Below are 15,636 nucleotides of genomic sequence, written 5' to 3'. Positions count from 1 at the left end.
CCGGGCGAGGAGTCGCGATTCGCGTGGAGGGGCAAACGCGTCCATCTTCAGCCTCGTAGTCCCGAACGTCTACTAAATGTGCAACCGGGTGTGACTCCAGGACGTATTCTAAACAGGATACGGAGGGAGTACTTAATATCTATAAAACTCTATTAAGATTGGCCTTAGTAAACTATGTTATAGGGGGGGCAATTATCACTTACTTAGATTATTATTTCATATACCAGAGGCTCTCTTTTTTCTTTTTCTTTTCCTTTTTTGAATAAAGACACTCAAAGAAGTGTATTGTATCCGATAATCAAGGAAAATAAGAACAATGTTCTCAAAATGAAAAAAAGTGAGCAACAAGATAAAAGAATCATTTGTCAAAGAGTGGGAAAGAACAATGATGTATAATTGTCTACTTAGAGGGAAACGAGACAAAAGAATGGTTAGATTTTTAAGATATTTATAGTCTATTGATCTTTCGAAAATAATAGAGTAAGAATAGTACTATATTTCTATCTCTTTTATTTTTTCAAAAGCTTACTATATTATCTGGTTTAAGTATTTCTATTCTTAATAAAAGAAGAGTACTATATTTCTATCTCTTTTATTTTTTCGAAAGCTTACTATATTATCTGGTTTAAGTATTTCTATTTTTTGTATTTGTATATACTCATTTCACTGCAGTCGTTAGGATCGATGAAATTGTCCATGAAAGAGCCTCTTAGGCCAGTCTCAATGTATGTTTCATGAACATTAAATAGCGTCTTACATAAGCAAAATTGCTGACTTGGCAGGGTCATTAAATGAAGGAGTTTCATCAGATGAGAGAAGAGTTTCATCCCCATAAAACTCTTATAGCTCGGTTACCTAGTTTATAGTCTTGTAACTGTGCCATAAAACTATGCATTGAGACTAACCTACGGCCAATTTACGCCTATGTCTCATCAGTCAATTTCCGCTATTACTTTTCCCAGCCTTCCAGACCACACACAATTGCATGATTGCATCGGGCAGTGATGCCTGATAATGAAACTGTGGAATCGCCGGCTAGCTGGTATGTAGACCAATATGCCTCCATTGGTCTCTAGAGCCATATATATATATACATCTACACGTGTGCTTACTTAAGCTCTGGCATGTAGTTAGGGCTCCAAATAATCGAAAGGATGACTTCAAGGCTATTTAAACGGTTAACGGTGGTCAAAAGACGGTGTAAACGTCACGATTAAAGGAGACTGAAACGTATATATCCCGGCACCCTATGCAAGCGTCTAAATGACGTTTAGGTCATGGCAAAGCAAAAAAATAGGGAGGGTCAGAACTCAGGAGGTTGGTATGATAGTTATTCGATATTGACTTATGAATACCATTTAATTGATTGATTTGAAGACATAATCGAAGAACAAAATTATTACAATTGTTTCTACATCTAGAAGGAATGCATTAGATTTTTCTTGAAAATATATATGCAACTTTAGAAACTACTTGAATATTTATTTAATTGCAATTAGCTAGCTATTTAAATATTTATTTATTTGTATGTTTACTACCTACTACAGTACGAAACGTCTCAGCTGTTATGTCAGACATTAAAAGACATCTTTGAGTTTTGATAATTGAGTATAACTAATGGACTACTCACTCCGTCCCAAAATAAGTATTGTTCTCGCTTCGCGAGAAAACAAATATTTTTAACTTTGATCAAATATATATAATAAAATATTAATATTTATGATTGGTACTATTAGATATATCGTTGAATTTATTTTCATAATAAACTTATTTAGATATATAAATATTCCTAATATTTTCTATAAATTTAGTTAAACTTAAAGAAAGAGGTAACATGTTTTCTCTTATGCGATTCCACGTAATACATGTTGAATTCGACTTGGTTTTATGTCTTTTTAGGGAAACGGGAGGGGGAGCCCCCTACTGTGCTTTTATTGAAATAAACAAAACAGTACAGAGCTTTTACAAATAAGATCATGAAACAAAGAAAGAAATAAAGAAGATCTACAAAATTACACATAGCCTTCTAGCCATTGGGTTAACAAAGGAACTAAACTTCTTTTTGCTCTAAGGGTACCTTGAGCAAACTCTCTTTTGAAAATTGTCTTGCAAAGGGGAATGGAAGGTTGAATGTTCCTGAGAACAACATCATTTCTGACAGACCATATAGCCCAACACATTGTGTTGGGTACCATAAACCAGGATACTCTAACCAAGAAGAGAAAAAGCGGCAAAAAGGAACTGAAGGAAAAAACCCTCAGCCTACGACTCGCCCGGGCCCCTGGCCTCGAGCGTAATCTCTGTCTCGCCCGAGCCCTGGCCTTGAGTGCAATCAACGTCTCGCCCGAGCCCCGGCCTGGAGCGAGATCAACGCCTCGCCCGCGCCCTGGCCTCGAGTGCAATCTCCATCTCGCCACATGGCAAATTGCATATGTCATTACATATCGCTGTGATTTTTTGACTTTCTATTTATGTCATTACATATGAAAATAATGTCATAACATAAGAGTTGTGACAATTAGTTGATAAAAAAACTATATGTCAAAAAATCACTGTCATAAATGAATCATGTGACATCTGTATATTTTTTGTCATAAATAAGGTATGACATTGGTTATTTGTCATAATATCTGAGACCTCGCCACATGGCAAATTGCCACGTAAGATGAAAAGCTGACCTGACGATGACATGGCACAGAAAAATAAATGTCATAAAATCAATTTTGGCCCGTAGAGCCCTCGGGTGCGGTCAGCGAGCAGCATGCTAGCCAGCTGCAGAGCCCTCGGGTGCGGGCGTGACCACGCTCGCTGCTGCGCCGTGCGCCTATCGCCCGCGACCGCGCGTGAGGGAGACGCTCGCTCGAGCAGCGCACCGCGTCCGCAGAAGGGGCCCGTCGCGCCCCACGCAGGCCGCCACGCGTGGGCTGACGCCGTGCCGCCCCGCCGCCGCGTCACACGCGCACGCAGGCCCCAGTGTGCCGAGCTACGGCGGCTCGCGATAGGCGCCGTGCTCTCTCTTTGTGTATAAACTGACGGCTGAGAAAGGGGAGAGAAAAGTGAGACTGAGGATAGAAATTTAGGGTTTCACCCTATTTATATGGGAATTTTCTGTCTCAATGAATCGTGACTATCGATTTTATTTGGACGGATGAGATGAGCCTGTGCTAGGGTTTGCTCCTTGATGGGCCGGCTTTTGGGCTCTGAGGGGAGTTGGGCAGGCCTCCCAGGCCAGCAGCCTAAACCCTAAACCCTTCTTAGTGGAGCGTTGCTGGGCCGTTTTAGCCAGTGACGAATTCAGCTTTTATTTTTTCCAGAATTTATTTTCTTTTGTTATTTCCATCAAAATTTTATATGTTAAGTAATTTTATGATTAGTTTAATTCTGTTATAAGTTTATGTTTTACATATATTTGTTCACTGAAAATTATTTAAGATCCACCCTGTACTTTTAAGATGTTCTCTAATTAAATGGAACCAACCGGAAATTTAATTGGAGATTTAAGTTCATAATTAATTCTGACCAACGTTGATTTAATTTTATGCTTTTAAGTTACATCTTTTACTAAGACATCTTTTCTGTACAGTATTAACTAAGACGTTATTTTTTATGGAATGGCACAGGCGCGTGGCCCAAATCAAAAGCAACAAAAAATTAGGCTGAGAAAAAAATAGAGAAAAAAAAAACTACCATGTGGAAATTAGACATGTCAACATGGACAAGAGTATTTTAAATATTTCTAAAAATATTTTTTTGACATCCAACCTATATCAATTTTTTTATATTTATAAATTAGTCCTCATGACATAGTGACTATTATCATAGTATGAAATTAGAATAGTTCTATGACATTTATTATGACATCCAGCTTTTTTACGTGACTAGGTCAAAATGCCTAATACTGAGCTGCTGTGCTCTCGTTCGCTTGAAGTAGAAGCAGATCGACTCATGCGTGCGAGTAACGTGGTGACTAAAATTCATAAAGGAGAGGCACGTGCTGTCTCAGTACTTGACTGATGATGAGCTCTTAGCTTCATGCAAACACTCCCTTTGTAAAATTAACACAAACATTTACTTATTTTACCAATAGTTGATCTATTGAAACTCCGTTTTCCACATTGTAAAAGTACTAAAGAGACATTGAAAAAACAGTAAATAAATAATCATAATAGTTGGTCTATTTTGCACCATCCAGCTATACATTTGATTTTGACCCACTAAGGACTTATTGGCAAATTAGCAATCCCCTAATTTCAGTTTGGAAAACCTTCACTCTATAACAGAAAAGTGAATGTTCACCAAACTAGACAATCCTCTTTATGCTATTCTAATTTAATTCACGGTGCAGACAGAGAACATTTCAACGTGCTCATTCTTCATAAGCAATGACTAGTCAATCGATCACTGCTGGGTGCTGGTGGATAGCTAGCACTCGGCGTCATTGCAACCATCTTGATGTAATCCTTCTTGACCTTCTTTAGTGTCACCACCACATCCTTCATTGTCATTCTTTGGTCCGGCGAGTCAGCCGAGCAGAGCAAACCCAGCTCTATCACTGCCACAAGAAAGCCATTCATGCTGCTAGTAGCAGAAGCATCACCAAGGAGAATACGACCATCCATGACCTGGACAAGCCCTTCAGGAAATGCCTGATGGACCCAATGCCGGAGGCTCAGTTCACCAACAAATATAGCATCTGTGGGTCTCTTTCCAGTAAAGACTTCAAGGAGCATGATCCCATAGCTAAACACGTCGCTCTTCCGTGAAGCTTTTCCAACAGAGCCATACTCTATTCATGAAATTCATACACACAAAAGATAAATAAAAGAATGGAACAATAGCATCACTTATATGCCACATGATTAAATAGTGAGACAACTTAATGCTGGATGGTTATTATTGATTAATCAACTGGATTCAACAGCTGTGGAAGAGGTAGAGTAGTATTTTCCTTCTGTTTGGGAATTGGCCAATAGGAATTGATGTAGGTTAGTAAAAAACATTTTTTCTGTTTGATACTATTCTATGTTGAGTTTTATGGTTGAAATGAAATGGCGTTGTCTTCCCTTGCAGGTGGCCTCTTCATGGGCTTCAATTGGTTGCATTTTTTGTTCTTACTTCAATGTAAGGAATGGCATCCTTAGCTATTGGAGCAATTCATATGTTAGAGAAGGCTATCATATAGGATGGAGAATTAACAACAGGATCTGTGCAAGCTGGAAGTTTATATTTCTCTTACTTGGCTATGTTATTGTTTCTACTAATTGGGCATTTAGTCCACTTAATATAGAAATTTGGTAACTAGTCCCTTTGACACAGCAAGCAGAATGAAATTCCACATGTAAAAGGAGTAGAATAGGTACTAGCGTACCTGGTGCCATGTATCCAATTGTTCCAGGCATGCTTGCGGAGATCATGGAATTTTCATCACCAAGCAAAATCCTTGCAATGCCAAAATCCGCCACATGTGCAGTCATGTCCTCGTCAAATAGCACGTTGCTAGGCTTCAAGTCACAGTGTAGGACCACCTCACAATGCTCATGGTGTAGATATTCCATCGCCATCGACACATCTAGCATGATGTCCAGCCTCTCTATGAACCCCAGTTGCATTCCTCTGTTGGAGTGTAAGAACTCCTCTAAGCTCCCATTGGGCATGTACTCAAGCACCAGTGCTCTGAAGTCTAGATTAGAGCAGGTGTTCAATATCTTTATCAGGTTGCGATGTCGAGCCATTCGAAGCACACAACACTCTGCATCAAACCTTGCAATAGCTTGGTCCAAATGCATGTGTATAACTTTTATGGCAACCACCAGACCATTGCTGAGCTGGCCCTTAAAAACTTTCCCAAAGCTTCCAGACCCCAACATGTTGGCATCACTGAAATTTTCGGTAGCACGAGCAAGCTCATGGTAGGAGACTAATTGATGATTAACCATGTCAACCATACCAGCAGAATCGCCTTGACCCTTCTTAACTTTCTTAAGCATTACACATAGGCAGGAAGCTACAGCTCCAACAGATATGATGATTGTGGGGAGTAAATATTTTAGAATGTGAGCATAGCCACGATGAGTAAATGATTTGCTTGGGCATGGAGAAAACCCTAAGCGTAAATCACCACAGAGCCCTGGGTTCCCCTCCAAGGATCGTCGTGTGATATTTGAGAAGACACCTCCTTCTGGTATCTGACCTTGAAGCTTATTGAACGACAAGTTCAAACTAGTGAGTATGGTAAGATTAGCCAGGTACTTCGGGATGGCCCCGGAAATATTGTTATGGGACAGGTCCAAAGTTTGTAAGCTAATCAGCTTCTCAAAAGAGGATGGAATCGGGTCATGAAACGAATTGAGTGATAGGTTCAGGTAGCTCATCATCTGAAGCTGTCCAAGTGAATCTGGCAGGCTACCAATTAAGTAGTTGCTAGACAAATCCATCATGTTCATTTGCTTCAAACTTATATCAACTGGTAATGCACCACTTAACAAGTTTCGAGATATATAGATCTACGCCAAGGAGCCTATCAAGGTGAAACAAGCTCGGTGGTACAGTAGATGTGAACTGGTTATCACACAATATTAGGATCTCTAGCTTGGTGAGATTACCGATGCCGTTCGGTATGGATCCAGAAAATTCGTTACTGTTAAGGTATATTATTTCAACATTCTTGAGGATTGCAGCATTTGAGGCAATGGTGCCAGACAGCCTGTTCCCACTGAGGTCAAGCCACTGGATACTATCCATCATCATGATCGACTGTGGAATTGGATTTTGAAACTGGTTTCTGGCGAGATCTAGAATCTCAAGACCAGTCAAGTTAGATATCGAAGCTGGAAGACTACCAGCTATCATGTTGTCGGATGCGTCGAATACTTGCAGATAGCTTGAAAGGTTCCCGACGTGGTCTGGGAGGGGTCCGGTGAAACAATTCGTGTGAAATTGAAGAGCTGAAAGCATCCTGCAGTTTGAAAGAACAGACAGGAATTCGACGAGATCCCCCTGCAGGCGGTTTTCTCTGATCAAGAGCTCCGTCAACGAGTTCATGTTGCCAATCGTTGGCGGCAATGGTCCGTCCAACATGTTCTGTCCCAGTTCCAGGTATTCCATGCTAGACAGGTTACCAAGAGAAGCAGGGATAGGTCCAGTCAGCAGGTTGCTGTAGAGACCCAACCCTGAAAGTTGGCGTAGCTGTCCAAGCTCTGGTGGAATGGGTCCTGTAAGGTTACATGAGTGAAGGTCTAGAAGACATAGCATGGTGAGGTTGCTGAGTGCAGCAGGGATTGGAGCTGCGTCGAAGTGATTCTCAAACAGGCTGATGACTTGGACAGCCATCAGCTTGCCGAGCCATGCAGGGACGATGCCCTGAAACGAATTCATGGACAGGTCGAGGCTTTGGAGGCGCCGGCAAGCTGCAAACCCGGATGGGATTGGGCCGCTGAACCGATTCTGATAGACTGAAAAGAACTCCACAGCAGGCAGACTGAAACTCATGTTGCCTGGTCGCGGACCTCCCGGTATGGCCCCGGACAATCCGTTGATGGCCAGGCTTAGAACACACAAGGCAGACATGTTGAAGATGCCCGGTGGCACGGGCCCAGAGAGATTGTTCACCTGCAAGCTGAGGTACTGGAGCAGTGGCAACGAGCCGATGCAAGGTGGTACCAGCCCTGAAAGGCTGTTGTTGCCCATGGCGAGGTGAGTTAGCAGAGGAGTGTTGTTGAACAGGTCGTTCGGTATGGAGCCAGTGAGGTAGTTTCTCTGGAAATTCATGGCGCGGAGCTCACGCAGGCGCCGGAGCTCCGGTGGGATCAGGCCGGAGAGGTGGTTGAACTGGAGGTGAACAAGCTGGAGCCTGGTGAGGTTGCCTATGGCGGCCGGGATGCCACCGGAGAGAGCGTTGTGGCCAAGATCGAGCAGCTTGAGGCGACGCAGCCTGCCGATCTCGCCTGGGATTGCGCCGGCGAGGCTGGCGTTGGTGAGGTTGAGCACGGAGAGGAAAGAGAGGTTACCGAGGTGAGGGCTGAGCTCTCCCTGGAGAGGGACGTCGGCCAGCTCGATGGCAGCCACACGCTGCCGCCGCCGCCCGCGACCACCACCGCAGGAGACGCCCACCCATTGGCAGAACGACGTGCTGGCCGTCCAGTTGCTGCCGAGGATGCCGGCGGGGTCGGAGAGCTGCGCCTTGAAAGCTAGCAGCGCAGCGAGGTCACTGCTGCTGCTGCCATTTCGCTTGCTCGGGTGGCCTGAACGTGAAGAAGCTGCGGCGACGACGGTTGTGGAGGTGGAGATGATCAGCAACAATAATATGGATATGCAAACTGAAAAACTAAGTGATGCCATGTTTGGGGTGCAGTATAGTGTAGTGCATTAATTAGCAGCAAAAGTGTGCAAGCAATGGGAGTTTTTTAAGTAATATCCATCCAAAGACTTGACCACTGGTCAACCTAAGTTGCAAGCACAGGAAACAGAGTTTGGACGCACAAGTGGCGAGTTCCATGTTTGATGGTGGAATGGCACTATGGCCAATGCCACAAGCTTTGGGTACACGCCAGTAGAGATATTGGAGAATAAAGTTCTCACATCATTTCATAAGGAAATTAGGTTCTCACGTCATTTCAGAAGGAAATGAAGTCCTCACACCTCACTGAAACACTATTTGATCAACAGTTTGTACCCATCGTGCACTAGATGCTATGTGGAAACTAAAGTTGGCATTTTGGGAAGTGGTTGTGAATGATTAAAACTTGAAAGTTTTATTAGGCCTTGTTTAGTTCCCAAAAAATTTTGCAAAATTTTTCAGATTCCCCGTCACATCGAATCTTTAGACACATGCATAAAGTATTAAATATAGACAAAAATACAAACTAATTGCACAGTTTGGTCGAAATTGACGAGACGAATCTTTTAAGCCTAGTTAGTCCATGATTGGACAATATTTGTCAAATACAAACGAAAGAGCTACACTACCGATTTTGTAAAATATTTTGGAACTAAACAAGGCCTTAGTATAGTTACTGAAAAGGGATTTTCAGTCCTGACTTTGAGGCGTCCTAGATACGCACATCTTGTTCAGCTGTACCATTTTCCAAGAATTTCTATATACTCCCCCGCATTCCAATTTACAGTAGCAGAGCTGGTTGATTTTGACTCCTAAGGCCACTATCTAAATGCATGAATCACCACCAGCACCGGTTTATGTACCAATTGGTAACAAAAGTGACAAATAAAATGAATAACCAACAACGAACTGGATGAAAAATATAAAAGTAGTGGAAGGGCATACACATGGTTCCATCTTTATGAATCAACTGATCCACAATGTACAACATTCACTCACCTAAAGTGAACTAGTAAAGCATACGTGCAGTGGCATCTGCCATGTCAGATTTATATCAGCAGAGTTTTACAGTATTCTAAGACAGACCAAGACACATGCATAACTTTTATGCATGTAAAAGTATAGCTTATGTGCAATAATCTACGATATGAATCCATCCACTAACCCACAACGATGATACCAAAAATCCGAGGAAATTATGTTAATCTAGATTGGGTGGATGGACGCTTACATGTTTGGTCAGGCCAGGCTCAGGCGTCATACATAATAGAACTAGTGCAGTCCGCGCGCCATCGCGCGCATCTGTAGTGACATGAAAAGTTAGACATGGAGAAAGTCCCAAGCAGTTATATGCAGTGTCGGTGTTGGTACATCTTTGCAGTTTGTGCATATATGGAATAACAAGATTCAATTAAATGTGATATTCATACAGCAGGAATTACAAATCCACAGGGTTTGATCATTTTATGAACAATTTGGCCTTACAAATTTCAGTTAATAATTGGACATGTCTTATAAAGTGAAAACTCTAGTACTACCAAAAGAATGTCCGATAAAAGCTGTAAACCAAACGCACGGTATGTATTGTGTTGTGCCTAACTACATAACTGGGACTTCGGGAGGCTGCCTTTTGTGCACATCCTGGAGAATTGGAAAGTTGCTTTGCCTGCCATCTTGGTACTGCACCCTGCACTTATTAAGATATTTCAATGTGAAATATTACTGGTAGCAGATCCAATGTAACCTGCAGAGATTCACCTATCCTAGCAACAAATATATGTTAGATGTTTCTTGAGGAGCCATTGTCTGCAATATCACACCACGGAAAGCCAGAAGCAAGGGATGTACATGTACCCATTGTTGGAATTACATAAATCTTTGTACCTAAAAAAAGGCAAGTAGCAACTACGATGAAAAGGGATCATAACGGAGCAACCCCAAAATTTCTGTGTAATATATTTGTGTGAACAAAAAAGCATTAGCATGTTACGGTGTAAGGAATGGGTAAACTATTTTACCTCTATTTTGAACAAAAAAGGCATTAGTTTTTATTCTAGAGGTAGCATAATTCAAAGTATACCTAGATATGTGGCTTTCTTGCACTCCAAGTATTAATCTAGAAAGTATCACTAAAAGAAACAGGCTCTAACTCCATATTTATGGGAAGATAGCCTAGGAATTAAACCTACCTTTTTTTTTTCTTTCGCAAAGACGGTGGCCATATGCATCACTATAAATGTAAGTACTTAGACTATCCCCAACAGAAGATACCTAAACACAATACCTATTTCATGATTTAGGTCCTGCACAGTGAAAGAACGAGGGACCTAAAACTTTATCCCTCCAACAGGGAAGGAAAAAAGCCCCCGAGCACGGAGCTGCATGGCCGGCAGATTCCATCGTCCCCACCCGTCACGACCAGCATGCGTAGACCAGCCGCCTTGCCAAGGCTGAGGCCACCGTGTGCAAGGCGTCCTGCATCACCGCCCCGCCCCTGAAGGTCACCGAGGCCGAGCTCGTGAGCCGCCGTGAGGAGTGGCTCCACCTCGAGCGAATGCCGAGCTCGAGCGGATCTCACGGCTGCCGTCAGAGCATGCGCGCGGAACTCCCGGCCGCCCTCGCGGACGCTCGCGGACCCGTTGACGGAGGTCGCCCTCGCGATGCAACGCTCGTGTGCGGAGTTCGCCCGATGAAGTTCACCGCCGGTCCAATGGAGGTCCCGATGGAGCTCGCCCTCGCGATGCTAGGTTTGTTGGCGGTCAGTGCTCACGGCCACCATCGGTTGTGGCAGAGAATTGGGCCGAGGAGAGAGAGATGCATATTTGGGTTCCAACTCCACCGCGATGCAAATTGTGTCTTTGGTTTGGGTAGTCTGTTAGACCCTCACTTCTTCACCTAAAGCAACATCGAGGACGCATATTTGGGTTTAGGTACCGTAATAGGTAAGCTGTTGGAGACAGTCTTACAAGCATGGCCATCGGAACCTACATTGGAGCAACAAAATGCATTGTAAATGTATTTAGCACCTAATTTTTTTTATTCTAGAGGTAACATAATTCAGTATACCTAGATACGTGGCTATATTGCACTCCAAGTATTAATCTTAAAAGTATGTCACTAAAAGAAACAGATCATAGCTCCATATGTATGGGAAGATGGTCTAGAAATTAAACATTCCTTTTTTTTCTTTCCAAAAGACGGAAACCATGTACTACATCAGAACAAATGCAACTATGTATAAGCATGGCCATCAGAATCTACATTGGAGCAACAAAATGTCATGCAAAACTTTCTAGCTTACTGGCATGGTAATTGTATAAACAAAAGGGACTTTTTTAACCATAAAGAAAGACGAAGCTAACACACAGTGTGAAGGTGGAAAACACATGGAGAACTGAAAGTGAAAATAAAAGGTTTGTAACTCCATATCGATGACCAGTTGCATGGACTTTGACCTTTTGCTAGCAGCTAGCTATTATATTATCTATGTTTGCATCCTATCATGCAAAAGAGAGAGATATGTAAATGCAAGGAAAAATAGAAGTGCTGTAACCTAGAAATGTAATGCTAAAAAAACGACTGCAGCCTACATTGTGGAATAGCCGCAGGCCGAGCATGTAGTTGACGCCTCCAGAAAAATTCGATTCTGATCTAGAAATGACGGTCCCGCAAGGGACCCACCTCCATAACAAGGTGCAAAGAGACAAGCTGTGTGATGTAGAAGGTAAAAAATTAATAAGTAGAGAAAACCTAGAATCTTCTCAAGAAAAGAGCAAACATTATCAAGTAGATGTAACAAATGTATGGAAGTTCCTTCTTTGGTGCCTAAACCCCCCACCCACCCACCAAAGACGACAAAACTATTCAGGCCTGGTTCGTTTAGAACCCATAGCTTTTTTATGCTATAAAAACTGAAATCCAGGAATAGATTGAACCTTGACTATGTAATAGTACATAGCTTAAATTTAACTTGAAGAATGCAGTAGTTAGTATACCAGCGAACTAATGTACAAAACTGATGGAAGGCATATATGAAACCGCATATATCATATGAAATCAGTATATGTACAAACTATAAAATGTGAAAATTGATTTAGCTCTGTCACATTCCAGGTCATAGTGCACAAATTAAATATAAATTTACTTTGGTCCACCAAACATGGTTCAAATATTCTAGCTATAATAATACATATATATAAAGCAGAAATGGCAGGTAAAAAACATCTCTTACTTGTATATATGTAATACAAGGAAACTATTCGCCAACAACTTTTTTTCAGATATGGCGGTAGTTAACTAAGGTATATTCAATTATGATATGAGGTAATCCTGCCTCTAAGTTTTGAGAGAACTTACTTCTGCTATGATCAGAACTGCAAAGGAAAAAATACCTTTGGATTGCATTCAGATGTAAGAACTGGAGCCTCAGACAGGTCCATTGGAGCATTTGCTTCCGAGTTCTGATATGTTGGGGGAATATACTTACTGGAGAAAAAATTATTAAGTAGTGTAGGACCAAATAAATTAATCAATATCAATATTATGTTTGGTGGCAAGAAGTTTTTTTCCTTTGGAATTGGAATGTGATCCACATTCGTAGTGTGATTAGATAAGATATGCTATCCCAAGCTAGATAAATGAGAACCCTGTTCATATCCATGAGCATTGCAATAGGCATCCACAATTACAAAAAAATTAAAGTAAATAGCTAAAGACGATTTAAATAACTTGGTCCATTTGTTAGGAGAGTGAAACCCAAGAATCAATTTGCATTCTCAAGTCACAGTTGGTTAAAAAAAATGAGACATGAATGAAGTTAGGAAACTAAAGGTAATTTAATTATTACCAGAGAAGGGCTCACTTGCCAGAATAAGAAGCATTAAAAAATATCACACTAAGAAATTGGAGTAAATTAAAGACAACAAGCATGAAGTTAACATCAAGTTTAGAACCATGTTTCACAGGCTTGGAAAAGTTATGTGAGATAGAAATCATGTAATTGAATTAAGTCCAGACCAAACACGTACATAGTCCACATCAATCAAGAGCCTCTTAAGAGAGAATGGACAGGAGAACGGGGAACCGGAATTTACCAGTGCTCAGAGCCTCGTACACCCAGCGGAGCGAGGAGATGCCGGACTACGGTCGGTCCTGCTGGCTGGCACCTGTACGTGCCATTTGCCGGGTCACGAGCTCGCCGCTCGCCAGCCAAGCGGCGCCTCCGTGTCACACCCGTGGCCGCCGACGAGATCAAATCGGCGACGTGAGCAATCACAGGGATAATCTGAGAAGGATGATCTCGATACGGAGGAGGAAGAATCGCTTCCTTCCTTCCTTCCTTCTGTCCGTGTTTGTTTCTGTATATTTTGTTCGATGTCCATCTCGTGCTCCTGTTCCTACTTATGTAGAGATGAGGACTTGGGCCATGGGCTCTGTCTGGTAACACATCGGCCCACTATTGAAGCCAGCCAGTTCCTATTTGATATAGGCCAGGTGTTACACCACTCCGACAAGCGATGGGCGACGGGCGAGCGTAGAACCACGGAGTTGCCGGGCGACGGGGATGGAGACACTCCTGACTCGAAACATTGGGCCCAATGGCTACGGCCGGGCCAGAAATTCCTGTATAAGGGGCCGTTTGGATCTTTCATTGAAATCTACTTTTAATCTTTTTATTAATACTCCATCTGTTTCCAACCTTAGAGAGTCAAAACATTTTAACTCCCTCAGAGTCTCGGCCCCGTGGGTGCTGCCGTGTAGGAAAATCTCCATGGGAAATGGGCTGTCTCTGTTGCCCAGCGGGTTTAGGTTCTCGAAATGGGCCGAAGGACTTTGTCAGCCCAATTGGTCCACAAAAAAAAAATTGTGTGTTGGGATGCATCTGAGCTATCATGAGTTGATGACGACTCGGTGGAGCATGGCTTGGATTAGAATCTTTGCATGCACTTTCTCCTGCCTATAGGCTATATAGCTAGTTTCACTGTACTTTGCTGTCCACGCCCAACTATCACTTCTGTAGCTTGGAAGCCAATTATTCTTGGATAATATATACGCCGCAATGATGATGATGATGATGATGATGATGATGATGATGATGCTAGACTTTTTCATACCTACATATATGTGTTGCTCCCATGGATCGCAGCAACGTCCTTTTTCTTTCGATGCTTGAACACTCATTGTTAAATTTCTTATAGGAAGGAAACAAGTGTCATTCCTGCGGGAAATGATAAGTGCAAAGTGCTCTAATTAATAACTATGCGTTAACTCAGTGTTCGTTTATCTTTTACTATAAATAAATGGCAAATAGGTAGGCAAGTGCTTTTCTTTTCTGAACAAAAACATGATAATGGAGATGTTATTAGGCATTTATGGGAACCAAGCAATGATGTAGTACTTCCTACTCCTAAGTCCCAGCCAATAATGCAGTTGCGCTATATATAGAATCATTGGATATTGTGGTGCCATGTCAAGCTGCTTTGTCGATCAGGCCTTGTTTAGTTCATCCAAAAAGCAAAAAGTTTTAAAGATTCTCCGTCACATCGAATCTTGCGGCACATGTATAAAGCATTAAATATAGACGAAATCAAAAACTAATTACATAGTTTAGCTGGAAATCACGAGACGAATATTTTGATCCTAGTTAGTCCATAATTGAATAATATTTGTCACAAACAAACGAAAGTGCTACAGTAGCGAAATCCGAAATCTTTTCGGAACTAAACAAGGCCTCAGCTGCTAAGCTGATGAATTGGGGCTGCAATTGTAATTGGGTGAGGTTATAGCTAGGGACAGCCAATGTGTCACCTAGTGCCTACACCGTCGTCTATCTTAACAGTTGAAAGATATAAACTTTCTTCACGAATTATATGGGAAAAATAATTCACCTCGACAACTAAAGTTCTCTGCTACGCGGCTGGTTTTCAAACCGGGTTCCTAGTTTTGTCAAAATGCGCAAAGGTGAAAGGATTTAATGATGGCTTGAGTGGGATGAATGGCCCAATAGATAACAAGGTTCCTACACTAGGGCCTTGTTTAGTTCACCCCGAAATTCAAAAAGTTTTCAAGATTTCCTGTCACATCGAATCTTGCGGCATATGCATAAAACATTAAATATAGACAAAAACAAAAACTAATCACACAGTTTGACTGTAAATCACGAGATGAATCTTTTGAGCCTAGTTAGTCCATGATTGATAATATTTGTCAAATAAAAACAAAAATACTACAGTATCGAAATTCGAAATCTTTTCGGAACTAAACAAGGCCTAGCTATGATCTTACAAGCCTAGGCCCTAGGG

At 41.9% G+C, this 15,636-nt stretch overlaps 1 pseudogene; it reads right to left on the bottom strand.

The window, feature by feature from the left end:
* On the bottom strand, positions 4,185-8,354 carry LOC8079879 (annotated as a pseudogene).

Source organism: Sorghum bicolor, chromosome 8, assembly GCF_000003195.3.
Source record: "Sorghum bicolor cultivar BTx623 chromosome 8, Sorghum_bicolor_NCBIv3, whole genome shotgun sequence".
Classification (NCBI taxonomy): Eukaryota; Viridiplantae; Streptophyta; class Magnoliopsida; order Poales; family Poaceae; genus Sorghum; species Sorghum bicolor.
Note: the sequence above shows the minus strand (reverse complement) of the source record. Positions and strands in the feature narration are given on the sequence as shown.